The sequence below is a fragment of the Callionymus lyra genome, chromosome 6 (assembly GCF_982586985.1).
Source record: "Callionymus lyra chromosome 6, fCalLyr1.hap1.1, whole genome shotgun sequence".
NCBI lineage: Eukaryota > Metazoa > Chordata > Actinopteri > Syngnathiformes > Callionymidae > Callionymus > Callionymus lyra.
Window position 1 is genome coordinate 31870656 of NC_141823.1, and position 26961 is coordinate 31897616.

The following is a 26961-nucleotide window of genomic DNA, read 5'->3' on the forward strand; positions in this document are numbered from 1 at the left end:
TACACGGACACGGTGAAGGTATAGACTGACCTTGAACATGTTTGTCACACTAGCATAAAAAACAACAAAGGGACAAATAATATTCTATTTTACTGAAGAGGGAAAGTTCCAGTAAAACAAAAGAACCTGGAAAGAGAAGAGAGGTGGGTCTCTATTGTCACATACCTCTCCGTGTCTGTACACAGAGAAATCTTACACACATTGTTTTCTATCTTCCCCTGATGCATTGTTGCTGCTATCAAAGTGAGGATATAGCAATGAAACCTAAAATAATAAACAACATCGTATTTGTAGCAGCGGTAGAAAAGGGAATCATTAGATTAGAAATTGTACAGAAAGAAACATTTTATTGAATTTATCGATTTTTATTTATGCTAACCATAGGGAATGTTTTGTAAGTAAGTAATTTATATTTGTAGAGTGCTTTTCAAGACCAAAGCACTTAAACAATCAAAACAATACTCAATGAAATATATGCTAAAAGGTCAAGACAAGACTGAGACGAACAAAGGAGTCTCAGAAAATCAAGGAAAAGCCTGCATGAATAAAAATGTCTTAAGCTGTAGTATTAATTACATATTTAACTCAACTCACTTGGAAATTATATGTAAGAATGATGATGTTTTAATCAACACTAAGAGAATTTAAACGAGTATGTGTCATATCAAATATGTATTACAAATACATATTTGAAATATAATCCTGTGAATAGATTGTTTCTACAGGTACATAAAGACTAGATGTATCTAAAAAGTGATCTGGTTTGCTCTGCTAATCATTTTTGACATGATCCCAGGAGCAGCCAGGGAATTAACTGGACAAAAATACAAACCAACAAATAACACGTTTTCTGTTTTTTTAAATGACCATTCATTTTTTTTAATCTGAGGCTTTTTGTTGCTGTACTTACCCTTTTTCCTTTGTTTTTGTTCGTTTAAACGATATTGTGATATTTTAAACTGAGATTTATGACCGAAGACCTTAACAGATGTTTTTCAATTTATAATTTAAATACTGCAATTTTGTCATATTTGTCTAATACCATAAAGGCTGTATTATTGTCTGAATATATATTCATGGAAATAGAAATTGTGGAATTGCCCCATCAATCCTCCGATAATAATAATAATAATAATAGTATATTTAATGCGTTAAATTACTTTAAAATAATTCAACAACATCGCAATATACGCATTTTTATTTATAAACATTTTTTTTTTTTGCTGAACTTGGAAGTGTGGTATAAATATGCGGCGCGTTAATTTGCAGCAGCGGGAGTCTGCGTGCGAGAGCCTCGTATTTCCACCAACTTGCATGTAATAAAAAGCGCTTTGAGTGTTTGTCGGGGAATTTATTTGAAGGCATCGCAAACTCTCGTCCCTCGTGTGAGAGAAGCTCCGGCAACTCAAAAGCCTACCAAGTTCCTTGTGCTCTTCTGCCATCCGGTGGCCACAGGAGAGAAGAACCCGCGGAGGAGCTCCTGCCTGGTGGATCAGTCCTGGTCCCGCATCTTACACAGGATCTCCGAGGCAAGAGAAGTGAAGCTCTCTCCTTTCTCCCTCTTTCTTCATGTCTTTGTGAGCGGCCTGACAGCTGATACCTCTTCAATGACTGCAGACAATTAACTTTGGGGTGCATCAAAAAAAAAGAAAAAGCAAGTGTTGGCTGAGACTGAGGTGTTTGCCCGCGTCATCATTAAAGTGACTGTAAGCGACCTCATCTGCATCATAGAATAGAAGTAAGCACGTCATCATTAGACCACCTTCGACCAGCACATAACAAAGACACAGCTCATTACTGCAAAAAAATATATTTTGCTAATGTTTCCCTCTCACATTCCACACTCTCTTCTAATCTGGCTTCAAATTGGTGATGATTAAAAAAAGTGCGCACTGAGGAAGGGAATGCTGTGACATGGCCACCGTGTGTATGGAGATAAGCCGAAGGAACAGGAAAGAAAGGAAGAAGGAAAGAAAAAAAGAGGGAGTAAAAGGGAATGAAAGCCATTTTTTTTCCCTGGCAATATTCCTGCCAACATCTGTCACTGGCAATGTTTGCTGTGTGTGAAGGTGCAGTGCTGTATGTTCCATATGGTGGGATGTGACGGAAACACATTCATGCTGTGTGTGTGTGTGTCAGTGAGAGTGTGTGTGTGTCAGTGAGAGTGTGTGTTTGTCAGTGAGAGTGTGTGTGCTGGTCGGATACTTGCATTGTCACATATACATCCAGCACTCAATTCCTATCATTTCCTGCACATTCTGATGAAGTTTTTCCCTCTATGGAGGAGCAAGTGTTTTATGCATACATCCACAGCTTTCTGAATGTGCACACTATGGTGTGTGTGTGTGTGTGTGTGTGTGTGTGTGTGTGTGTGTGTGTGTGTGTGTGTGTGTGTGTGTGTGTGTGTGTGTGTGTGTGTGTGTGTGTGTGTGTGTGTGTGTGTGTGTGTGTGTGTGTGTGTGTGTGATCAAGATGAGAAATGGCAGCTGGGGCCTCTTCACCCTCTTCAGATTCCTCTGCCTCACACCATTGCCTGCTGAAAAGAGGTGGAAACCGCAGAAATGTTTGACGGGAGCACAAGCACTTCACCGTGGCCCTTTACTCTCCAACGAGCGCTGACTTTAGTGAGAGGATAATGGGTGAAATGATTAGAAAATCGGATGGAAAGACCTTCAGAAGGGAAAAAGGTTATTACCTATAAAACACACTCATAATGTAATCATGAGCGCAGCAGTAAGGAGTTAATTTGTACCTCTAGACACAAGTGCGTCACATGGAGTCTATGAAGGTGGAGAAACCATCCGCATGAATAGCATCGCCGCATGGAGAAAGATGTGAAAACTCAAGGAACGACAGAACGCAGGAGCAGCTGAAACGTCAGCGTGAAACTAATTTTAGATTTTAAAAGACTGATCGCACTTCACTGTCTCCTCTCAGAATTAGAAGTGACACAACATGATTTAAAGAGATCAGGAAATCTGAGAAAGTCATCTCGGGAAAACAAAAAGAATGGAAATTCCAGAAGTGGTGGCACGTTGCAAAGTGACTGCTACTTGGAAAATTGCAGAATAATAATCATTTGAAATGAAAGTGATGTCAAGTGTTTGTAAAACAGATGTTGCAGAGATAAGTGACGGAGGTGAGATTTATTTTATATTATATATATTTGTTAAATACTCACTTACACCCATTAAATGTATAATTTCTTTAAGCTTGAATGACATAATTAGAGATTAGAAATAATGTCGTCGTCACAGATGAAGCAACATTCATTGAATCGCCGGCTGTATTTGAAGATAAAAAGAAGCAACTATTGTAAGAGCAGAGAAGAAACACAACAGTTTCAGTGAAGTTGAAGGGGCCTCCAGGTTCATCTGCTGTTTGTATCTGTGAGTGTTATTCAAAGTGTGTAGACACACCAATTTGTGTGTGCGATTGCATATGCAAGAGCAAATGTAAATAGGTCCATGTGTCCATATTTTCAAGACTTTGTCCTCTAGTGTGCAATTGCTTTGTTAGTGTGTCTGACTTTAGTGTAACTCATGTGTTTGCCAAATGTTTCACTTTTACATTATCATGCATAAAAAAAAAAAGGTCGTTATTGATTTATTTTGTTGAATTCTGCCATGGATCTGTTCATGCTACCAAATAAATATACGTGGACACACATATCTATAGAGCTTGAATGTTTAAATATGACAGTCATTTATTATTAAGTATGTTTCCAATCAAACAAAAACAACAAACAAGAATGACTTTGTGTTCTTTATCGATTGCTTTTTCACATCAGATTGTGTAGATTATTCAAGGGAATTACAAATGAAATGAAAATACAAATGAAAAGTTCTGTTTAAATTTTATTTCTATACTTTGAGAAAAACACAAGAACGAATCAAACACAGATTTGTCTGAGACCACCAACACTCTCCAGTACATTTTGACGTTGTTACATCAGAAATCATTTCACATCCCATAAAAGATTGCCATTCATTATATAGAGATCTTGGGAATAAGATGGATGACTACATCCATTTTGGAATGAATTAACAATAATTATTATCAGAATCAATATTTCTTATGAGCAATTGAATCAAAATTTTAAAAAAAGAAAATCTTTCCACTGTTACAACTGCAAGACCTCACTGAACACAATGTCACAGAATATTGAATTCCCCGATCAGTATTAGAACAATTCCGGGCACCCTGTGGCTCCACTAAAGACACATTTCCTGTTGCAGACTCATCAAACGAGATCCATCTTCTCCCACAAGTTTGTGGTCTGATCATCAAGTCTCTTTCTCCACACCGCAGCCCAACTTGGTAAAGCCTCGGTGCTCCTGTGGGGTTGATTGGTCAGCTCGCAGTACAGAGAAGATAGCATCTTTCTATTTGCCTGGTGGCGGAGCCGCGGCTCTATCGGTGCTTCCTCTGGAGGGGGTTTATCTGGCCTGCTGATAACAATGTTTTCCTGCCTCCCCCCACATACTTGTGGTGTTAGAGTAGCAAACAGGAGTCAGTCGGTCATTCACTGCTCTTGTAAACAAGATTAGTCCATTTATTGACAAAGAAGTGATGGAGAAGGACGACTGGAGTCAGTGCTCATTATTTTCAAAGTTACTTGCATATACAACACATTGAAGCTACATCCAGCTCAGATACTTGTGAGAGTTCATGTCCTGTCTGTACAGTACATCTGTCAGTGGAAGGCATTCAACCCTGAAAAGTCTGGTCAGAACAAAACCCAGTGGCGTCCAGGGAAGCAGCATTAAATAGCACTTGTGTCAGGTGAAACCTGGGCCAGAGAGAGGGGGAGCGACACAGCACGCCCCGAGTTTTAGATTACTGCACAAGTTGACCAGAGCCAAACCTTCAGGATGCTTTTCCGTTCACAGCGTGGTATAGGAACAGCTTTGCCCCGGCCGTAGAGAGGAAACATCTGTAAGCTGTTGCCGAGGCTGCGCCCTGTGGAATACATTTACCTAACAGAATACTAATTCTTCAGGCCCTGGTGTCAGCACCTCATAAACAAGCGTGCACATATGGCATTGTTTTCTTTTCGTCACTTTCACTTTAAGGTCTTAATTCTTTCACAAACTATTCTTAAGAGAATTTCTGTTTGACTTTCGATCAATCAAATTAAAACAATGCAACATTTTACACGCCATCTTTTAGTCACTTGTTGACATTTAAAATGTATGGTACTCTTTTATATTCAATGATCACTTAATAACACTTTTAATATTACGACATTAAAGATAAATCCTTACATCACCTGAGGAAGTAGAAATATGCAAGCCAATGGAACCTTTTAGGCATGCAGTGCATGCTGGGACACAGCAACACACTAGCTTATTAATCCAACACTTGATTAAAATCCTTCTGGCCGTGTTTCTCCATGATTTTAAAACTAATATTATATGTTTCCTCCTGACAAGGCTCCCCTGCAGTGCATTCTTTTATGTTCTTACAACTTATTACACGAAAATGAAGGCTTCGGCAGGTCTATATCTGACCATTTACTTGAACATTTCTAGAATTAGATTGAGATTCTTTTTTTTCCTGAAATGCAAAAGAAAAAAATATCTTCACACAGCAAAAATGCAACAGTAGGCAAACAAAAAGTGGTGAGTGAAATACAAGCACATAGAAATACAAGAAGTGGTTTGATGTTAAGGATGTCTTCTTTGCACCAAACGCTGTAGGAGTTCTGCCGCTCTCTACAGACTCATGGTAGTTATTGATGCACCACCACTGTGTCATCTGCAAACTTCAAAATACATCAGCTTGAGCTCTAGTTGGAGCAGTTGTGTGTCAGCAGGGTGAACAGGAGGGTGCTCAGCAGACAGCCCAGAGGAGCTCCAGTGCTGAGGTGATGGAAGAGGAGATGTTGGGGATAGTTCATGGTCTGATGAAGTTTCTACACCAGGGTGTGCACAATCATGGTGTATAACGCAGTGAAGACTATGAAGCAGGTGGAAAATGAGTCTGGTATTTATACTGATGGGGATCAACGAGATGGCATTTTGAATTTCCATTCATTTAGAAACAACCATCATTTGTGAGAGTTTAAAAAACAAACAAAAAACAAGACACGTCAACGTTGATACCAAAATATTGATTGAGAACGATCAAAATACAAAAAAGGTTTTTGTACAGCAACATCTTCTACAAACGTTGCTGGGGGGGGGGCTTTAAGGTTGTGTATTAATATACAAATAATTTACGTTACATTTGTCAATATTCCAGTCATCGTTTTCTAAAAAATGTCAGTGTAACACCATGTTTTATTTTGGGAAGCAGATCTAAGAGAAAACTGCTGATGGCACCTTTAAACCTTTGTTCTGAAAGTGAAGTTAAAATCAGTGAGTTGAGATATTTGCCCCAATCCTGCGCAACAACAACAAACTGGAGCATATTTTTTACAAACATGTAGTGTAGACAAAGACTTCAGAGAATTTAAAGAAAACAATCCAACTAATGACCCTCCATCTCTGTCTCCCTCCCAGCTCCAGTTTCGTGCCGCCGCGACGTTCAGTCCTCTTTAGGCTGACTGTCCCAGATTTAAAGGCTTGTCAGACAAGACTCGCCCTTTATTGTCCCCTTTCTTAATCTTTTGCACTTCATCACAGGGGGATTCTTTCGACAGGAATGACGTGTTATTATATGTGGAGAATGTCCACAAGTGGGGGCCGAGCTGGAGGTCTCTTCTGCGTTTTCTCTTTCTGTTACTCGCGTGTCTGGCGGAATAAAGATGACAGTTCAAGGTTGTTAAACGCAGGTCACCAATTAACCCAACAGTTCACTGAACTTAAATTACTGAAACCTTTTCTTCACAGTTTAACAACCCGAACCAAATGAACATTAACAGTTCACCATACTTCCAGAATATTTGTAGTACTTTGTCATCTCAGTGTGTATCTGCCACAATGCTAGCAAACAGTTAATCAGTACAGAATTTCTCTGTAATGGTTTGTGATGTTAGTTTGTTCTTTGGAAAGAGAAGATGAACAAAAACATATCAGTTTCCTGTTTAACAATGGATTTACTTGCGCAGCCGTATAAGGTGCCTCTCACCTGACTGCTTTCAAATAATTTAATAGGTGACTTATGTCATATTTAATTTAATTTTAATTTTAATAAAACTCCCCATCCATTACATGTCCTATTTAAAGTCAAGTCACAGTTTGCTGGAAAAAAACAGCACATAATTCTGTTCCATCACAAAGTTACTTAGCTTTTCGGGTTGAAGAAAGAATGACGTACTATTGCATCTTATAATAATAATAGTGATAAAACATTTTAAATAATGCACCTTTCCAAAAACTTAGGGACACATTAGAATAGACAGAGTTGATTAGAACGGCATCGACATGAAAAGCAATAGAGAATAGGGAAAAAAAAAGCCATTATTTAACAAAGCAATGACAGTTTGTGCTGCAATGTAAATTTTTGAGTTTATGGATGAGAATCAAGGGCTGACTTTGATTGGATGAATTTCAAAGACAGACTATAAGTCTTAAAACTGACAAAACACATTTTTAAGTTTAGCTCAAAGCAACAATAACAACAGTAGTGGCTAAGACCAAGACCAACTTTTAAGGTGTGACTGCACAGCACCATCGTCACAAGGACAAAGAGTAAACGATATAAAATGATGTGACGACTGTTTCAAATAAGTCTGTAGTGACTCTCAGGTACAAAACTCACAATGAAAATGTTGGTTTGTAAAACAGGAAAGGAAAATAAGGGATTATTGTCTAGCAACATTAACCCACTGAAATCTTTCTGGTGTGAAACATTTCTGTGTTGAAACTCAAGAGCTACAATTAAATCCAATCCAGGAAATAAGCAGTAATGAAGCTCATAAAAAAGTATACACATCATCTTATATTTTAAAACCATTCAATGTGTCTTGTCCAACACTGAATGTTGATATGTTTGCGTTTAAATCTTGCACCTGCAGTCCCGCCACACTCCTCGTCTCTCTCCCACCATGACATTAGCGTGATTGTCATCTCTGCTTGTGTCCACACGCTGATAAGAGGAGTATGTTCAGAGTCCTTAGCTGATTAAAATCCCCTCCCCGGCACCGGCCCCGCTGTCCCAATCCCCCTTAGACTGGTACTAATCGATTGGAGCTTGTTATTGACATGACACCTGCCGAGCGGAGATTTATGCTATCGAAAGCCGATGTGGCAGATCAAAAATAGGCGGGCGGCTTTCATGTTTGTAAACAGTATCGATTTGCATAATAACCTTAAAAATTAGCTCCCGCGGATTAGGCAAGGACAAACCTGTTTCAGCGTTTGTTATGATGCTCGCAGCCTAATTAGAGAGAGAGAGAAAAAGGCCAGGGCTGTGATCGTCTTGAAGAACAGACTATGATCCGCTTGACAAGTAGGTGCAGAGCTGGCAACACCTTTTGGTTCGCCTTCGTTAATGAAAGCAATTTTCCGATAAATAATAAAATAAAAACACACCTCAAGTCTCCTCGGCAGGCAAAAGCGCTGATGCGTCAATTTTACACAAATGCAAATTATTGCTGTGTGTCACCATCGTTTATTTATGAGGAGAGAGAGAGGTGGGGGTGTACCTGCACCACGAAGGTGCTCTCGTCTCCATTGTGCCACTGAGAGAGATGTCAGCCCGCGGGAGTGACGAGGAGACAAATGAACTGAAGCAACAACTCTTGCTTCATGAGACGGGTCCAGTTTAAAAGCACTGAATTATGCATCTGCGACGCGGTGTGTATTACACCATCTCATGTCTGCCATGAATATTTTCATTTCCTATCTCAGACAATAGGTGACCCTGTCAACGACGAGGGAGCAGTAATCATCTTCCAACCGTCTTCACCGCGGCGATGTTCCGACGACATAACCGTGTAGCGACTTACACAGGTTTGAAGCAGGCCGTCTGTCAGTGTACGACTGTGAAAGCGCCGACTTCTGGTTGTTTCATAGGTATGAAAGACAACCTTGCTAAAATAAGAAATGATTAAGTCAGAATTTTGTCCAGATGCAATACTAACCACCATGTCTGCTACCCCAGATTTATTCTGTACCCCACACTTCATAGTATTTGCCTCATTTTTTGATAACCTCTGTAAAGTATTGGTGAAGTACTTTTCTTGAAAAGTAAAAAGCTATCAAGATTATTGACTTATAGATAGATATTCCAGTATTTTCAAAAGGACAACAGGAGTCTTAGACTTAAACAAGCTGATCCTTATACAACACCTGAACTTTTGCAGTGAGAATTGTTCTTCTCAGCCTGACGTGAGCAACAGCTTCCTACGATACACAATCAGGTCCAGAATTTTGGCTGTGGTTCAGGTCCATTTCCTAAGTCATGTAAGAACTTCGAACCTCTGAAGCACCTTTGAGGCATCAACTACAAGATTCTGCACACAAACAATGATGAATTCTGATTTCTTGCTTCTGATCATTTGCAAACATTATATCATCATGTGTGCTGGTTTTTGTAGTGTCAAAAGTAACTTGATCCATGTGTGATTGAATCAGCATCAGAGTAGTATTTCCTTTTATAATACATATATATACTGTATATATATATAAATAAATAAATACATAATATATATATATATATATACAGTATATATAAATAAATAAATAAATAATATACTGTATATATATATATATAAATAAATAAAACACGCTTACTTTTTACTATATTTTTCTGCTTCATTTATACAGGGGCCCCAAACCATTTTTGCACAGTGGCATGGTTTGACGTAGGCATTATTTTCAAGGAGCAACCTTAAGATAAATCAAAAATAAAACGGCACGACCTGCAAAAACCAAATGTCGAGTTCATAAAAAGAGGACTGTTTATCTCTAAAATGAAAATGTATAAATCTGAATAAAATATAGATGTTTAATAGTTGTAAACTGTTTTAGACAACAGAGATTATCGATTTGAAACCAGAAAACATTTCTACATTCCACCATCATGCTTGAAAGAGAGGCATCGCATTTATCAAAGCTGATCTTTGAAAATGTACAATATCAGAGATGAGCCTTCAAACTTGAAGAAAAGCAGAGATATTTTTTCTTCTCACTCGGTGTCGAGTTGAGGTCTCAGCCTCTCTCCAGTGATTTGAGTACAGCCGTTCATTCATCAAGTAATTTATTCATATATTTATTTGAAGAATCGCTCAATAGCATCTGACCTCGGCGCCCCATCATCCAACTCTCCCTTCTGAGACGAAGAGCAGGAACTCCCATCACAGTGAGGGGCCGAGGGTCAGAGTTTACTTGGGAAGGGGGTGGGGGAAATCTCTCCCACTGCGTCAGTGTTTAGCGGGTAATCACGATGTGGTGGGTTTTTACGCTACCGGGGTCATATTTGCTTATAAATGTCAAGGCGGAGCATTTTAAAGGCCCCAAAAATTACCCCTGATATCAAAACACTGACCTTTTGGAATCGGCTAAGATGATTAGAATTTCAATGTGAACTGCTTTTGCCAGATTTACCATATTCGGTTAAAGAAAAACCAATAACATCAACAGAAATACGCTCCATAGCACTTGTTGAGCAAAGGTTTATTGAGGTTTTGTATCAGTTGCAGGGTGTTTTATTCAAGTTGAAATTTGAGATGAGGTCATTTAAAGTTCAAGCATTTAAAAAATGAAAGAAATACTCCTAGTTAAAAAAAAACACACACATAACTCCTTAAATCTGATTGAAATGTGGTCCATTTTTTACACAGATTAAATCTAATTGTGTTGAGATGTTTACAACGTGAATTTTCCACTTAGGTAAATATAACTAAAATAACATCGAACATACTAAAGAGCTCAATATGTAGTTACATTTTCTTTCATATATAATGTGATTTTAATGATTAATCATATGTGTTCTAATGTTAGAGGGTTATTTGGCAACAACCACAAAATCTAGTCTTGATGAGAATTGAGAACAAATGAGAATTATTTATCGTAAATTATGAGAACTTAAACATATTTATATATTTATAAAGAGAGATTTAAATATACCAATACATATTTAATTGTTCTCTGTTTCTATCAATTCTCAATCAAGAGAATAAGACTAGAACATAATAAATTAAAACTTATTACTATACAAGTCATCCAATTCACAAATACATGAAAGATAAATACATTAATAAATGCTTCAATCATGTGAACTTCAGAGATGGAAGTGCAACACTTCCTGCTCATAGCATTAAATGTTAGTCTCCTGAGAGACATCAAAAATTGCCATAGTTGCCGCACGGATAATTCATAAAATTACTTATTTCCCTGCAATATCATTTAGTTTGCTCGCTGCATCTATGCAGTATGCGTTTTTTGTTTGATATTTGTCGATTTAATATTATTTCTTGTTGTCATCAATTGTTCTGTGATGTCTTATATATATTCTAATTAAATGATTACATGTTCAATACATCTTAATGTCATGAAAAAAAATACATCAAACCCCTAATCTAATATTTGATTAAGAAAATAATTGTTGGTCCATGTGGCACGATCAGTTCTGGTGAATGTAAACCAATTAAAATTGACTTGAGTCCATTATTAGCAAATTAATTTACAAGAAAGGGTAAAAATAAATATACATGAGAACATGTATATTTTAAATGATGGTTATTTTCTGCAAATTTCCGTTAGTAAATTATAAAACATTTGCTCATTACTTTTATAAAGAAAAATCAGTATCAAACACCTCGGATGTGCCAACAACACATTGAAGACTTTCAAGAAGAGCAGAAAAAGTTGGCGGTGTAAAAACATTTTTATAATTTCAAACAAAAAGAGAACCCATTAAATGACTTTTTGTGGTATTAATTTGGGAAATGTGTCACAAAATATATATGTAATTGGTGACATTCGCTGTCATCTGTATTGTTTACCTGAAGTCAGAGATTCATCCATCAGTTGACACGGAGGATCAGTAGGGGCGAGGTTACCAATTAAACTCCTCAGGTTTTTCCGAGTCTGATCCGCACATCAAAAGTGTACACTCATATGCTGCACTTTAAATTAAAATACAAAGACAGAACCATAGATCTATTTATAATGTTCCACAATAGCTAGTTTTCTTTCTTCCAACGCAACAACTTTGACAAACGCGTGGAAACTAGGGCTTGGAAGTTTGAATACACACGACTTTGTCACCAATGAAAAGTTTCGGTTAACTCCAAGAAATGACACATCTGAGGAGCTCGGTGCTTATCAGAGCACAGGATAATTGTTGAAACAGGTGTAACTGTGGAAGTGTCAGGAGCGTGCCTCTACGTTCTGGTCCCCGAACCCACCTCCGCCTATGACTCCAGCTCAAAAGTCTTTGAGAAAACCTTGGTGTGATTTCTTGACAAAACCACTCGTACTCTCAAGGTGCTCAGGAGCGCAATGTTAAAAGGGACAAAGACGGAGCCTGAGAGGAAGACGGTGAAAGAAATAGATCTCTTCTCTAATTATGCAAGAAAAAAAAGAGACTTTGTGAAGACAAAGTTGGGTGACACAAGGGCACCGTGAGGGACACACTCACTTTAGAAAGATGTTTCAAAGTGGGAACCACAAATGAATGTTTATGCTATAAGCTATGGCTGCTAATTGGTACAAACTTAATGAATGCGGGGTGCTGTGTGGAGACAGATGCTTTGTGCAATGTGGCAGATTTCTGTGGTTGTGCGTCTCTCTACATTGCTGGAACATCAAGAAGAGACGAACATTTGGCAGGTCATGAAATTATGCGAGGAGAAAGGGTGGGGGGAGTTTGAAAAGAAGGGAGGAAAGATGTAAACAGTTGTTTATTTCCCGTTAATTTATGGATCACTGTGTGTATGGGACAGTGCGAGTGTGTGTGTGTGTGTGGCTGAGGGTTCTCAAGCTCTCGTCTATTTGTTTGAGCCGTTTGCTTTTGTTCAGGCTTTCTTGCCACGCCAGCTCCGTGGCTCTCAATTAGTGCGCGGGCCTCAGGGACCTAATTAACCAGTTCATTTAATAAACTATTTTCTTAAAAATCCTATACAAGCCATTCTGACATTTGTCAGCTGCTCTGTTTGTGCTTGAGAGAGAGTTTGGAGTGGGGGAGAGAAACTGATCGGCTTGTTTGTGCCGATACCCCAGGTGGCGGATGATGGGGACATTGCTGTTGTGTGCTAAGCTCTATGGTAAAGGGCTTATTCGCAGAGCTGGAGCCCACAGACGAGGAGGGCCCCTGTGACCTTTTATCAAGTGTCCAATCAATAATGTGCGAGCCTCCGTCTCTTTGAGATGAGCTTGAACGGCAGCTTCAGAGGGCCTGTGGCCAGCAGCAAAGCGGTGTAGAGAAGACTCTTCAGGGACCTGGAGTGGAGCCGAATAAACCGCCTCATGTCATTTACTCATAATGATGTCTTTCTTTGGTCGAAAAGGGAGGGGTAGTGTCCCCTTGTTGATCGTCCCCTGCCAATCTAGCCCTTCCTCTATCTTATAGAAAACAACTATTTAGTCCTTAGAACAGCAAATACAGCATGTTGTTCACAATAATATCTCCCAAACTAATTCAAATATTAGTCAAAGACAATACTAGTGAACACAAAACCACCCTTGTGGTTTATCACACCTAGGTTTAATTTCTCTAGTTACGGCCTGATTACTGCCATGAGTGTTCTCAATCATGAAATATTTTAAACCCGCCTTACTAAGTAAAGTATTGCTGAGTCCCAAATCGCGCACTTCTGCAGTTATACAAGCTCGTTCACACTGAGCAGTGTGTGAAAATGTGTTGCGCACCCAAACAGACAGAAAATTAATGTGAATCGATGGCCACTTTACACCCTCAACGGCCTCCATCTTAGTGACGTAGGTGGTGCTACGTCAAGAACTACGTCGCTAAACGGTGCTGATACTGGCGTAAATATCTTGCGAATATTTATTTTCTCATATCTCATATACACTTGCAAAACTTGCTGCCAGCAGGTGTCCATAGCGTTCAAACAGCTGGTTGCAATCATCGTTAAATAGTAGTAGAAGAAGAAGCTGTCGCGTCATTTCTGGTTGGTGCGTAGCGGCAGTGTCAAATCAAGAGACATACTATCGATCTAGAATTTTTGTACTAGTCTGATGCATAGTAACCGCCAGTGCACTAAGAAAAGTATGCGATTTGAGACACAGCACAGGCCTCACTTGCCTCAGTTTGGGTCAGTCTTCATGAATCCACCGTAAGAAAAGAAGTGAACCACGGCTGAACAAAAAAAAAAAAGACTTTGTGGACTTTTTTGGTCTGACAAGAACAGTTTTTGAAGGTGTGTAACATTAAATCTGGTGAAAAAGTAACTGTGTGTTTGAAAAAAAAGCTAAACATTGTGTTTGTAGTGTAATGGTCTGGGGCTGTATCGCTGCTTCAGGAAGACATGCTGTGATACACGAAAGAATGAAAGTAATGTATATAAAATATCCTGAAGGAGAATGTCACTTATTCATTGCCTCTAGTTCAAAAAAGCTTGGAAATCTGAAGTTGAAAAAGACTTTGGCTTGGCATAGTCAATAATCCTGACCTGAATCATATAGAGATGCTGTCGCATGACATGGCACTTCATGCTGTATTTGTATTTGTATTTGTCTGTCATTCTTCACAATTTTTCAACATAGACCTATAAGTCAGGAGAGACTGAAAAAAACTACATATGGTTTATTTTTTTCTCTGTGGTCCTCTGATGCTGAGGAAATAAATAACATGCCAAGGAATATTCCTGTGTGTTGCTGCTCTCAGTTACGACTTTTAACATGCTCTATTATTATCTTATGGTTTATTATCATAAACAACCCAAACAGTTCTTTCTATTGTGTTTATATTCTAGACACTGTCTGCTTGGAGCTCAATAATTGCCAGACATGGTTTGTTTTTATAGATCCATTAGCTGCATCAACAGCAGCAGATGGGAATCAGAGTTTGACCCAGAGAGATAAGGCTTCTGCTGAGTGACTTCCACGCTTGCTGACAGATTAGACTTTATTCTGCTTCTTTTTTATATATATAAAACATGTTTTTTGATAACTGCTTGACATTTAAAACCCTTTGAGGACTAATGTTTTTTATATAATAGGTTTATGAGGAGACGCAGGAAAATGTTTTGTCACTTTTCTAAAGCCTGCAGATGCTGCCTTTGACCAGTGTTTATTTGCCCTTTTTGCCTCTTATTTGTGTTCTCTGACCTTGACTGTTTTGCAGACAAAGTCTATAGATTTGGAGCTGAACAAAAATAACCGTTTCTCATGTGTAGTCTATTTTTCTAGAACTGTGTTTAAGTCCATGGTGTATAGACGCCAGAGCATTTTAGATTTTTTTTTTTACTGTACATTATCGACTGTATGTTATCTTGGCTGGAAAAGTGAAGAAATGGTGGAAGGCAACAAAGCCCGAAGTCTCTCTGGTTACATAATTCATGTCAGTCATATTCAAATAAAATTTATCACATTGTCAATCATCTGGGATGTGTGGTGTGTGTCAGAGCGCAGATAACACTGATAAATTAATAACGTGCGTCACGGGAGAATCTGAATGTGCATGGTTAGTCATTCTGTTTGACAACAGAAGGAAACGGCCTATTCCACTGGGTAGAGTCAAATTTCACACTTTCATCGATATTGTTCTCATCTAAATCTTTCTCATCTAAATATTTTAAATATTGAGTCTTGCTTCTGCAGGAAAGTGGCGCAAACATAACTTTGCGCTGAAGTTCCTTTTCTTTGGTCTAAAATCATTAAAAGGAAACAGGAAATGTAAAAAAATGGAAGAGAGTTTTAAACAAGATTCATTCTGTATCTTGACCTGTAATTAACTGAAATAAATTAGAATCACATTTTTAGGTTAAGTTAAACTCAAGGACACTAAATGCTTCGGTTAATGAGCAATCTGGCCATTAGCAAGTCAAACAATCAATGACACATAAAATGTATTTTTTTTATTCTCAGACAGGGATACTGTGTACATAAAGCTTGACTTTTGTCTGACTAGGTTTTTAATACATGCCATTCGATTCCTTGTCCTGTGGCGCTTCACTATTTGTATTCTGATATAAAGAGGCGTGGAGAGTAAGGGGCTGATAATTGTTTCCTGCCTGCTCCCAATGCTCTCTCACACCGCTCGATGATGTTTGAGGAGCAACTATAAAAAGCAAACCTAACTATTCATGCTGACCTCATAACTTTCCAACCTTCCAAGTCAGACACGACATCCTGTCAGGAATGGATATCCTGCACTTTCTGCAGACTAAGCTGGACGTGGGCAGTACTACATCCACGCTTTGGGTATCCTGTTTGCTGGTGAAGTACTCTTTTGGCCGTAAGTCTGGAGGAGGGATCCGTTGTGAGACCTTTGTGTCCTTTGATTGAGTTCTGGATTGCCTGACTGGTTCTATTTCTATGAGTGTAAAGAAGGTCCTTCAAAAAGAAAAAAAAAGATGTCTCACAAGGTGGTCCGGTAGCTTGCTCTGTCCTCTGCCAAATACACCCGCAAATTCTTAGCTTTCTCCAATGCGGCAGATGGCATCTCCTTGGTATGGAGTGGTTAAACGGTCTCTGCATGCAAGATCGCCGTCCAGTGCATTTTCCTTTTCATATGGATGGACCAGTGTCTGGCCTGTTATTTAAGGAGAGTAGAGGAATTCAGGCCTTCCGACTGTTATGTCCCTGTCGATCCATAACTTGTTTTATTGACTGTTTGCTTCCATACAGACAGCTTATGAAGATGTGGATCAGGATTTTTTGTTTGCTCTGTGAGGTCATTCAACTAGGGGTGAGGCGTAAGACACCCTCAATTGTGGATTTCCTGCTGAGAACATTTGTAATGCACCTCTGCGTTTACCACTCACTACTATTTGGACATGACCTTGTGGTCTCTGGCTTAGGCAGTTCAGAGACCTGAGGTCAGCTGAGTGTCGACTCTCCTTGTTTTTAGCCTGACATGACGTGCGGGCCGCGGATGGTTCACGTTTAGAAGGAAGCAAATTCATCCAAAGCCTTTTGGCTTTTTTTCCAACAGCGATGCCTTTGTTGGAAGGCTGAGCACACACGCATTAGAGATAATGGAAGTAACCCCAGTTCCACAAAGGTTTGTGAGGCCCTCCCACCTTGCCGCACTCTCGACAACTTGCACTGTGTCTGATGCTAAAAATGACAAAGACCTACAGGCAGACTGGTGGGGGTTAAATGATAGCGAAACCTTTGTCTGAGGGCCTGGCACATTTGTTTCAGAAAGCATACACTGAGCAATTGGACAAAACACATTTCCTATATGCAGAAACACCTTCCTGCCACAAACTGCATTGCAGTCCTCAACCAGCCACCAGAACTTGGTAATCACACCAGCTGTTGACACATGGTTCCCGTCCTTGGTGACTGTAGCCACCCTTTTTCTTCACCTTGATTGAACCTCTTGCTCTCTCACATGTAGTCCTTTGGTCGTCAGCCTCCTTGCATCTTCACACACAGGCCAAGTTTTCTGTATTGTGAGCTGAGTAGGATAAGGATCACCTGCCTGCCACCACCTCCTGCACTCCTGCACACCCTTCCCCACCATCCAGCAGGACCTGGTAACAACAGCAGCTGTATCTCACTTTTTTTTACTGGAACCACTTTGTCCTCACCTTGATAAACATGTGTTCTATCACAAAATAGTCCTGTGGTCTGCTAAGTATGAACCTTGGCTTTTACAGCACTTTACGGCATGATAGGACAATTTTTTTTATGAAATTATAAAAATCTGAAACTCTCAAAAGAAAGTTCCACAATGGAAGTAGAATTCCAAGTAGAAAAATGAACCTTTATTTAATCTACCAACAGTCAATACTTTATTCTTAAAATCTTACACATACACATGCACACAGTCACACACACTCACGCATACACACCCACCTGCTCTCCAGTACTGTCGATAGAATGCATAAGATTGAACATGTGAGGTGTGACTGAGTGGATGATTAAAAATGGAGCAAGAGACTTCTCGGTTGATTTAGGCTCTGAAGTCAGCCAGCCAGGTGTCGAGTGTTTGGAAAGATGCCTTTTGAAAAACTTGTGAGCGACGGCGAGAGGAGAGCGAGTGTTTGAGCGATTAGAAGCGAGAACAATGCGCCACAGATAAACAATCCCTCACATCTCTAACTGAAACTGTTTCTTTTTAAATAAAAGAAGAGCCATCCTCTCGTTGGGATGGAAGCATGTGTTTAGCTCTTCTGTGGCGGCGCAGACACACCACCACCATATGCACGTTCCACACACTCCTGTATCGCACCTTCTTGTCTAAGCGCAGTGATTGCCAAACAACTCGTTCCCTTTTTCCCTTTCGTCGTCTTTTGTGTTGAGCCAATCTGACCCCTGTCTTGCACCAGGTGTGCATTTCCTTGATCCCCCTCTTCTTCAATCCTCCCCTTCATATTTACACCCCTGCCGCCCGCAATGAATGATTCACTCATAGAGGCTCCCTTCCTGCATCAGAACAGCTTTGCAACTCTACACCACAGCCCGGCCTCCATTTCTCTGATCTCACTATGTTGTGTAACGCTCGAAAAACCCTTGCGTTCTCGTACTTGTTTCTTTTTTTCCACGGTCTCCCTCTCTTGCTCTTTCTCTGAGTTACATTCAGTATTGACTGTTTATGCTTTTTAATGTTGCTGAGAGGGCCTCGGGCTTGCGGATGGGGGAAAAGCGCTCTTCTTGACACACTTACGCCCCCGTAGTGAACTCTCGCTCCCAGCACTCTAGCAAGTACACAGACCTTCTTCTCTTTCCTCTCCCTCCCTTCCCTGTCTCTTATCGCTCCCTCTTTCGTTCCACAACTGGGAGCTAGTTTGAACATCGGCACCCTGTGTTGCTCTGCAGCAAAGATCACCTTATAGAAGATTAAGACGCTCAAATATCAAGCTAAATATTTGCACAATAGCCCCCATACTTTTCTTCATCAAAGCTGACATCCCATGTTCTCTGGTTGTTCTGAGGGCACCAGAGATTCATTCTTGAGCTGAGGAGGCCTGGGTGAAACCTAACAGTCAACCAAAGTCATCTCCGAATGATGCCTGCTTCTATCAGCCCACCTTCTGTACACTTAATTCAATACCCTAACGCTATCAATCATGACTTGCGCCAGCACTAGTCCAGCTGAGACAGGCCAGAAATGTCTTATTATGAACATCCTAATAGTTAAGAATAAGACAAAGTACGTAAAAGACAAATAAGATTGACTTTTTCTAATGGCCCAGTCACAGTAGACAATATCAGCACCATCAGTGCCTAAAATTAGTTGGGATAAACACATGTACAGCATCACATCTGGATGTCAAGCGGTTCAGACACTTTTCGCCAGGAGTCGAATAACTTTTTTATTTATGACTCATAAAAATCCCTCTGAACGTATTACGAACTGCTGCTAGCTATGGCGAGCCCATGACCGCAGCGAAGAAGGGAAGGTAGATCCATATAAGAATTCTTTGTCGAGATGTGAGTCAATCATGACATCAAGTTCATTATTTATTGTGAAGTGACAACTTGGTGGACGCTGTTGCTATCACAACGTGCAGCCTCAACAATATTTACTGCCAAGACGCAGCGATTCTCACCATCTAAAGTGTTGCATTGTAAATCATAAATGAGAATAACAAGTTAACAACACAAAAATATTTGAAAGACTGTGTGAATGGGTGCCTTAACCTTTCCTATAACATCATAAATATTTCATTGCAAAATGGTTCAAATATTTTATGTTTATAAATGTGAATATGTTGATACACACAACATCTTTGACAACTAAAATTGTTTTTGTGTCATTTAGATTTTTTGTTCTTATTTGTATTGTATTATTTTCTATTTAATTGAAAAACATGTCTTCATCAATATATTACTAAATATTACTACAGTAGTCCAAGTGCTGGAGGAACTGGTGTGATTTGAAAGGTACAGGCTAGTTTTCTATTAGTTGACAATCAAACAAAATAATGTCACTAGAAGTCTTCCATCTATTGTTTATTTGTGACCGACACAAAAATTCAGGAGCAGTAGATTCACCAAGAGGCAGGTGTTATGTCCCTGAGCAAGACACTTTACCCTGATCAGTATGTGTGAATGGCTGTAAAAAGCACTACCGAATTTCCCCTCGCGGGACTAATAAGGGATTCTAATGTGCCAAAAAAGAATTAGAATTAGATTTGTATTTTTTTTTCTGTAAAGGTTAAAAAGTTCAAGTTCACACATTGCCTCCATAACACAAAGTGGGGTAGTGTCCCTCAGTCACCAGTGATCCAATCATGTCCAAATCATGAGCAGGGCAAAATAATAATGGCAAAAGTAATTTAAACAATATATCCAGGAGAATAAGAGCACATACCATCAGGCAAACACAGTTAGTGCTGGAATCCACTAACTTTGATCAACCCTACATATAACATATATAATACATTTAACAGCAGTGTTCCAGAGACAACTAAATTTGTAGTTTCAAGAGAAGTGCTAATTGGAGGAGACTGGAGGTCTGTTGTGTCCTGCTAGCAAAGCCACTCACTGCAGTTTTCACTTGATCAGGAGTTTGCTTGTCAAAAATGTTTAGATGGTCTTATTCATTTCTAAACATTAAGATTGTTTCTCTGAATATAAATTACAAAATTCTGTTCTTGCGTGACATCAAATTAATGTTTGTTATTCTTTATTTAGCTTGATATGAATGGATTTCCGTAATGATAAAAAAGTTGTCAATAGTAATACTTCTTAGAAGAAATTGTCTTTAAAAGTGAGCTGAAATGTCTTGTGCCTCTTTAATTTAGGCGTTTTAAATTTACAAAAACCATTTGCTATTGCAATCCTGGATAGGAGACGACTGTACACACAACACTACAGTTTGTATTAAGGTACACTTCTTCATTACAGTCTTTGAATTATAATTATTTCAGTGCGGAGACACAGTAAAAGTCTGCTCCAGTGTCCATTTGAGTCCAGTTTGTATATGTGAGTCCATTATTGTGTCTGGTTACAGAGAATAAGTGCTTATATTTCTGCGTAGATTCGTGATGGCCATCTGAACAGTCACACATATAGTGTCATTCCATTTTCAGGAATCTCTCCAGCTTTGATATCCAATGATGGGCTCCTAAACAGTATTTTGATTGCAAATGAGGGAAAACTTCAACTGTTTATCTTTTAAGTTTCACTCATCTGCTTATAGAGCTTTTCATGGTCAAAAATTGCCTTCAGTCTCCTCTTGTTGTGGAAGCCGGCACTAATAGAGCGGGTTTGAAGACTGTTTGGTGTGTATTTAATGAACGCCGGTACAAAGTCGGATCCATCAGCTTCGCCTCTTTGCCGCTGACAAACGAGAGTCTGTAAAGGAGATGTTCGGAGATATGGCGACAAATTTAATAAGTGCATCTGTCTCGCCATGCCCACAGGGGAATATATGCTATCATTTAGCGAAAAATGAAATACAAATTCATCAAATCGTGTGACCAGATAGAAGGTGATGAAAAGCGACTCTGAGTGTTAAGCACTCAAATTATTTTATTGAAAACATGATGACAATGTCCTCCTCTGAGTTGATTTATTTGACAATTTAACAATGGTATAGGCTGCTGTTCTGAATCTGTAATGTGATCAGGCTGCATTGATGGGTTCAGTGATGCTGATGAGAAGTTATGGTCAGCATGGTTCAATTCCACTGATATATAAGTCGAAAGATGTACCCTTAAATCAGTGCATCAGTTTGTGACAGGTTCGTCTTGTTGAGCCCAAAGAGAGCCAACTTGGAAACCTGAAAAATAACAATACAGATTAAGAGAACATCTTCAACTCAGAGCTCAGGGCTCTGAAACTGGGCTAGGTTCCCGCCAATAACTCAACTTCCGTGCAATGACAAAAACTTAGATTGTCCTGAAAACACATATATACTGTACATGCTGATCTCTACCCTTGTTACTCCTTCAACCACCCACCATGACCAACAAATAGGATTAAACCACTCATTACTTTCAGATCATTTCCAAATGTTATGGTTATGTCTTAAAACCCCATGCTGTAACAGTAGCCCAGCCCTATGGTAATGGTTTTGGATGAAATAGACATTTGAAGTATCGCTGAACTTGACAATATCATCCAAACAAATAAGTCCTCGATCTGATAACTGTCTCTTTTTACTAATTTATTCTCCCATATTTGCCTTCTCACAAAATTGTCCTTGACTACTTGAGTAGCCTGATGTCCTCAAAAAGCTCTGTACTTAACCAACGCCACCTTCTTCTGTCCTCCATGTTATTAACAACCCGGAGAAGATCAAGAGTTGATTATTTGAAGAAAACCTGATCAAGCAAACAGTGGACTATAAACTCAGTTTTTTTGAGCCATAAGATCATGTTGTCCCTTAAATAATAATCTTGCAATGCTTAGAAACAGTTCTATTTTTGTCATCTAATTGGCCCCTAAAACTGTTTTGCTAGCGGGCATGCAACGCTTTATGTCTTTTAAAAGGTGCAAAATGGCAGGTGCCCCAGATAGAACGTCATTTATTTACCACAAGGGACCTGCTATATCACATAACCTGATATTTATCTGCCGCCTCTCTGGAAGTCTGATCACAACCTGGAACCGCCGCCGAACACTTTTGTGGTGCGACAGTCCTGAACAACACGCTAAATCAAGAATTGGACACCTGATGTGGAAAATGCCCTCAGAGACTGGAAGTTCCATCGCGAGGAGATAGATCTTTAGACAGATTATTTAATTTTATGTTTTCAACACATTGCATTATTGATTATTCAGTCTGATCAGAGTCACAATATCAGCTTCTTACAGCTACTGGGAAGTGTGTCGAATAGAACTTCTTCATGTTTTAACCACCGTGCAGAATCAGGACCTGGAGAACTCTAACATCATAATAACAAAGCAACTCGGAAATAAAAAGTGCACATGTTTTATTGCTACCGTCAAATAGCCAGTTCGCTAGCTAGCAGGCTAAATGTCCTGTTACGTTTATTGAGCACCTTATTTAAACAATCAATAAATTTTTTTACCTTATTTCCCTTAACAATAATTGTCTTTTCTGAAAAAAAAACCACGACACGGCAGAGGATGTGAATAGGCGTGTCTTTTAACGGTGGAGAATTCAAAGTAAGAATGTACAAAGTAAGTAGTTCATTCAAATCTACGCCACTGGTTGTTCACTGAACAGACGGCTCTTTTTTTCTTGTCTTTCAACAGAAATATGGTTTGACTCAATGCAGCTGTGTTAAAAACAAAATCATAAGAGTTGTTAACTTATTTATGTGTTTTCTTGTCGAGTTTTGTGAAAAAAAGAAGAAAAGAACGTGATCTTAATTTTTTCACTTTCAAAGTTTATTTGGTCGTCATTCTGTGGTTTTAATTGACAACGTGCTATAACAATCACACATTGCTGAAAATACCTAACTTAGTTTGTTACATAACATCCCTCACATCTCTCGCATTTTGGATGTAGTTTTTCTTTTTTGAAATACACATGGTGGAGTACCTCCATGAAGAAACACAACACACTGCTTCAGGCCATCAATGCCTGCTTCAAGACATTATTTACAATGTGAGAAATGTAATCCTCTCATCTTTGGTCACCTTTGATAGTGCCCGAAAAAACAATTTTGCAAACAAAATCACAAAAATCATTATTTTTTTGCTGGTTGCCTGGACTGTCTCTTAGATATTATGAGAGTTCAGTCATTTGGGAGATATTCGATGTAGAACCATCTGCTCCTAGACATTGAGAGAAGCCAGATGAGTTGACTTAGGAACCTTTTTTGAAATTTCTTCTGGGTGCTTTCCTTTCTTGGCATATCCAACTAGAGATCTCAGAATAGAACCAAGCATCAGTTTGTATGCATTTTCTAACCTTTTTAGATAATCAATGAACAGTGGTATTTATGTACGGAATAATGTGTAAAGATCTGACAGAACAAAAGTGGCGATAACTACCATTATTACTTGAACACAAAATAATTCCCTTGAGCAAATTACTCAAAAACTGTATTGTGTCCCCTTCTGCTCGCACCTCTCAGCTGGTCATAGGCTCCAGACAAGGGAATAAACAGCAGAAAATGAATGAATTAATGAATTTATACGAGGATATCATGGGGGTGTTTAAAAGTGCTGCAAGTCTTGCAGTGAAAGTCAAGGGTCTGAGTGTTGTTCCTTCTCCACAGATGTCACATATTTGCATTAAATAACAAGGTGAGTATAAAACAAACTTGTCTGTTTGTAATTCCTCTGCAGTGAAAGCAGGCGACAGAGAGGGTGAGCATGTACAGCTGCTTCTTTCCACGACTCTTGCTGTGCAGTCTTTGGTGTCCTGTTGTGATGGTGTCGGAGCTGAGCACCATCAACGGCTCGGAACAAAGCCAGAGAACAGATCAAGTCACGTATCCACCACTCACAGCTTTGCTCAGCTCTGCCTTAACATTAATCTAATTTGGTCTTTATTGTGAAATGTGCAAGAGCAGTTTTGTTTTATTTATGTCTGATTTCCCCCCCCCTTCTAAGCTCCTGTTTCTTTGTTGCTTCTCTACGGCTGCCTCTGACAAAGACAGCCAGCCTGCCGAGCCCGGTGTTGCTCTGGGACGGACCTGCCAATCACTCCTGACGGCACCCTGACAACATGTACGTTAAAATTTCAAACGGGCCGCAAAGGCGGCACATGACAGCTGAGTCTTTGAAAGTGGCTGTAGCGCTCGGCGACAGCCAGAGGAGTGCGGCTGCAAAACAAACTAGAAAACAACAGTGTGGAGGGAAAAGAGACGAAAACAAAAGTTAAAAGCAAAAGAGTGAAGAATGTGGGTTTTGATGATGGGAATTGGAATTAGGCTCTCCCTTGGTGTGTCATTGTTTTTTAATTTGGTTGAAAGTCCCTTGAGTGGATCTTGGGGGTCCTCGGTGGCGGGCTCATTCTACCTCCTTCGAGGCCTCGTCAACTCATCTCACCAGAATTTTCCCTCAACGCAAAACAACTGCACGTGCATGTCAATAATATTCTTGATTCCATCTCGCATTACCTCCGCTTCACCGTGGAGCAATTAAATCCCAGTAGAGCCGCTAACCAGTGCCTGCCACCGAGATAAGCCGGTTCTGAAGAATTCATGAATCTAAGATGTGTCGCTTCAATCCAAAAAAACGGACAAGTCAATTATGATTCTGCAGTCCCATTAAGAACCAGATCTTTTTCCAGACACATTGTGGGGCCAGTTGTCCTCAGTACTTTAAATGAGGGACCACACAAAGAGCTAAGCTGCGCCCGATCATATGAAAGCAAGGACAGTACGGTGGGCCTACAGTTTCGGTTGTGCTTTTTACATCTGCAGTTCAAAACACCACAGACAAGCAACAAAGCTGACGTTCATCGTTTGTCTGCGGCGGTCTGGCCGTGCTGTGCTTGGGCCGCGTTGGTTTGAAAGTAAAAAAAATTTAGTGTATGTGTGAGAGTGCATGTGTGCGCTCGCGCATGTGGTTTGTAAATTGGACAAGCTGCTAGGACAAAGGTCATGCCGTACATGTTTATAAAACTATCCCTGGGTGAAGCTGTGGCACGGTACTGATAAGCCTCGGTACAGTCAGCATCCAGAGACCCACAAGGAGTGTGTTGTTGCTACATGCATGTGTTTACACGCGTACATAGACATCTGTGTGTGCAGACACAAACACGTTGTCAACACAATTGTTTTCAGAACTTTAAGCGCCCTTCGAGGATATAGATTATCTGTCTTTTACTGCCCTCTAGTGCTTAGAAGTGTACTGCACTTTGAGTATTCGTTTTCAGAGAAGAGAAAACCGTTCGTTTCGCTATTAAATATGTATTCATTGTTAACCTCAACATTCACCGAAATTCATTGATACATAGACACACGCAACTAGAATTTTGTAAAATGTTGGGAGCGTTTAAAAATAATCATCTATCAAATACTTTTTAAATTGAAAAATATTGTTAAAAATACACAAACGGCTTCATATTTGAGCAAATACATCTTGACAAAACCCTAAAAGTGAGACAAGACAAGTGAAAAATTCAATATACACACTAAAACTAATATAAACTAATACCAAGTAAGTAAGCTTTATTTGTAAAGCACCTTTCACTATGTGTATTTAAAGAAATATTTTAAACCCCAAGATATCATAGGACTTTTTTCTTTTGAACAAAAACTAAAATAGTGAATAAAACGTAACGTAACCACACCTGGAATATGTCAATAAACAAACAGCAGGTGAGTATAATTAAAATTAGGTTGACTAAAACATTATAACAAAACATATATGCACCAACATAATAAAATGAAGGTAGTGAAAACAATAAAAACAATAAAAATGAAAGTTAAGAAAAACAAACTGGTTTGAGGGGCAATTAATGTGTATATTTAAGTGTCTCTCAAATAGATGTTGGACCTCTATTGTACTCATCAGTATGTGTCTGTTTGTACTCTCTTTTCATGAAAACACTTACATTTTTCTGGAGATGAAATCTTGTTTACCATAACCACACCTTTGCTGTGATTTGTCACTGTGTGTCATCATCCCAGAAGCCCTGTATAAACAAAGTGGGCGTGAATACAGATGGCTGGAGGAGGAATGAATTCCATTATTAGGTCATAATGGAGTCCGGTCTTGTAACCTCACGTTCGCTGAGATTTCAGACGGGGAAGAACTTCATAAAGTAACAACTTCAAAACATTGTTATGATGAGGGACTTACTGCATCTTGGAGATGAAGACTTCAATATTTGAAACATGTACGTCAGGAAAGTTGAGTTTTCAAATAAGTTTCCCTTTATTAAAGCAAACAATAGTTCAGGTACGGTAGTATAGAATATTATTTCATTTAAAGTGTCAAATCAATACAAAGTTATCTCAATACACTTTTACAGTTTAAATAAGACTATATATAGCTGCTGTGAATGGCTAGGATTTAATAGTGGGTGGGTGTTTAGAGGTCTATGTAATAATTA

General features: G+C 39.2%; 1 protein-coding gene across 1 annotated transcript in view; it reads left to right on the forward strand.

Annotated features, from left to right (window-relative positions):
• The window catches only part of tcf7l2 (transcription factor 7 like 2), a 142351-nt gene extending 115838 nt beyond the window's left edge, over positions 1–26513 (forward strand). Inside the window, exon 16 of the mRNA XM_087792761.1 lies at positions 26498–26513. The gene's annotated coding sequence lies outside the window, so the exon portion shown is untranslated. The remainder of the gene's footprint in view (positions 1–26497) is intronic.
• Positions 26514–26961: the final 448 nt, after the last annotated feature.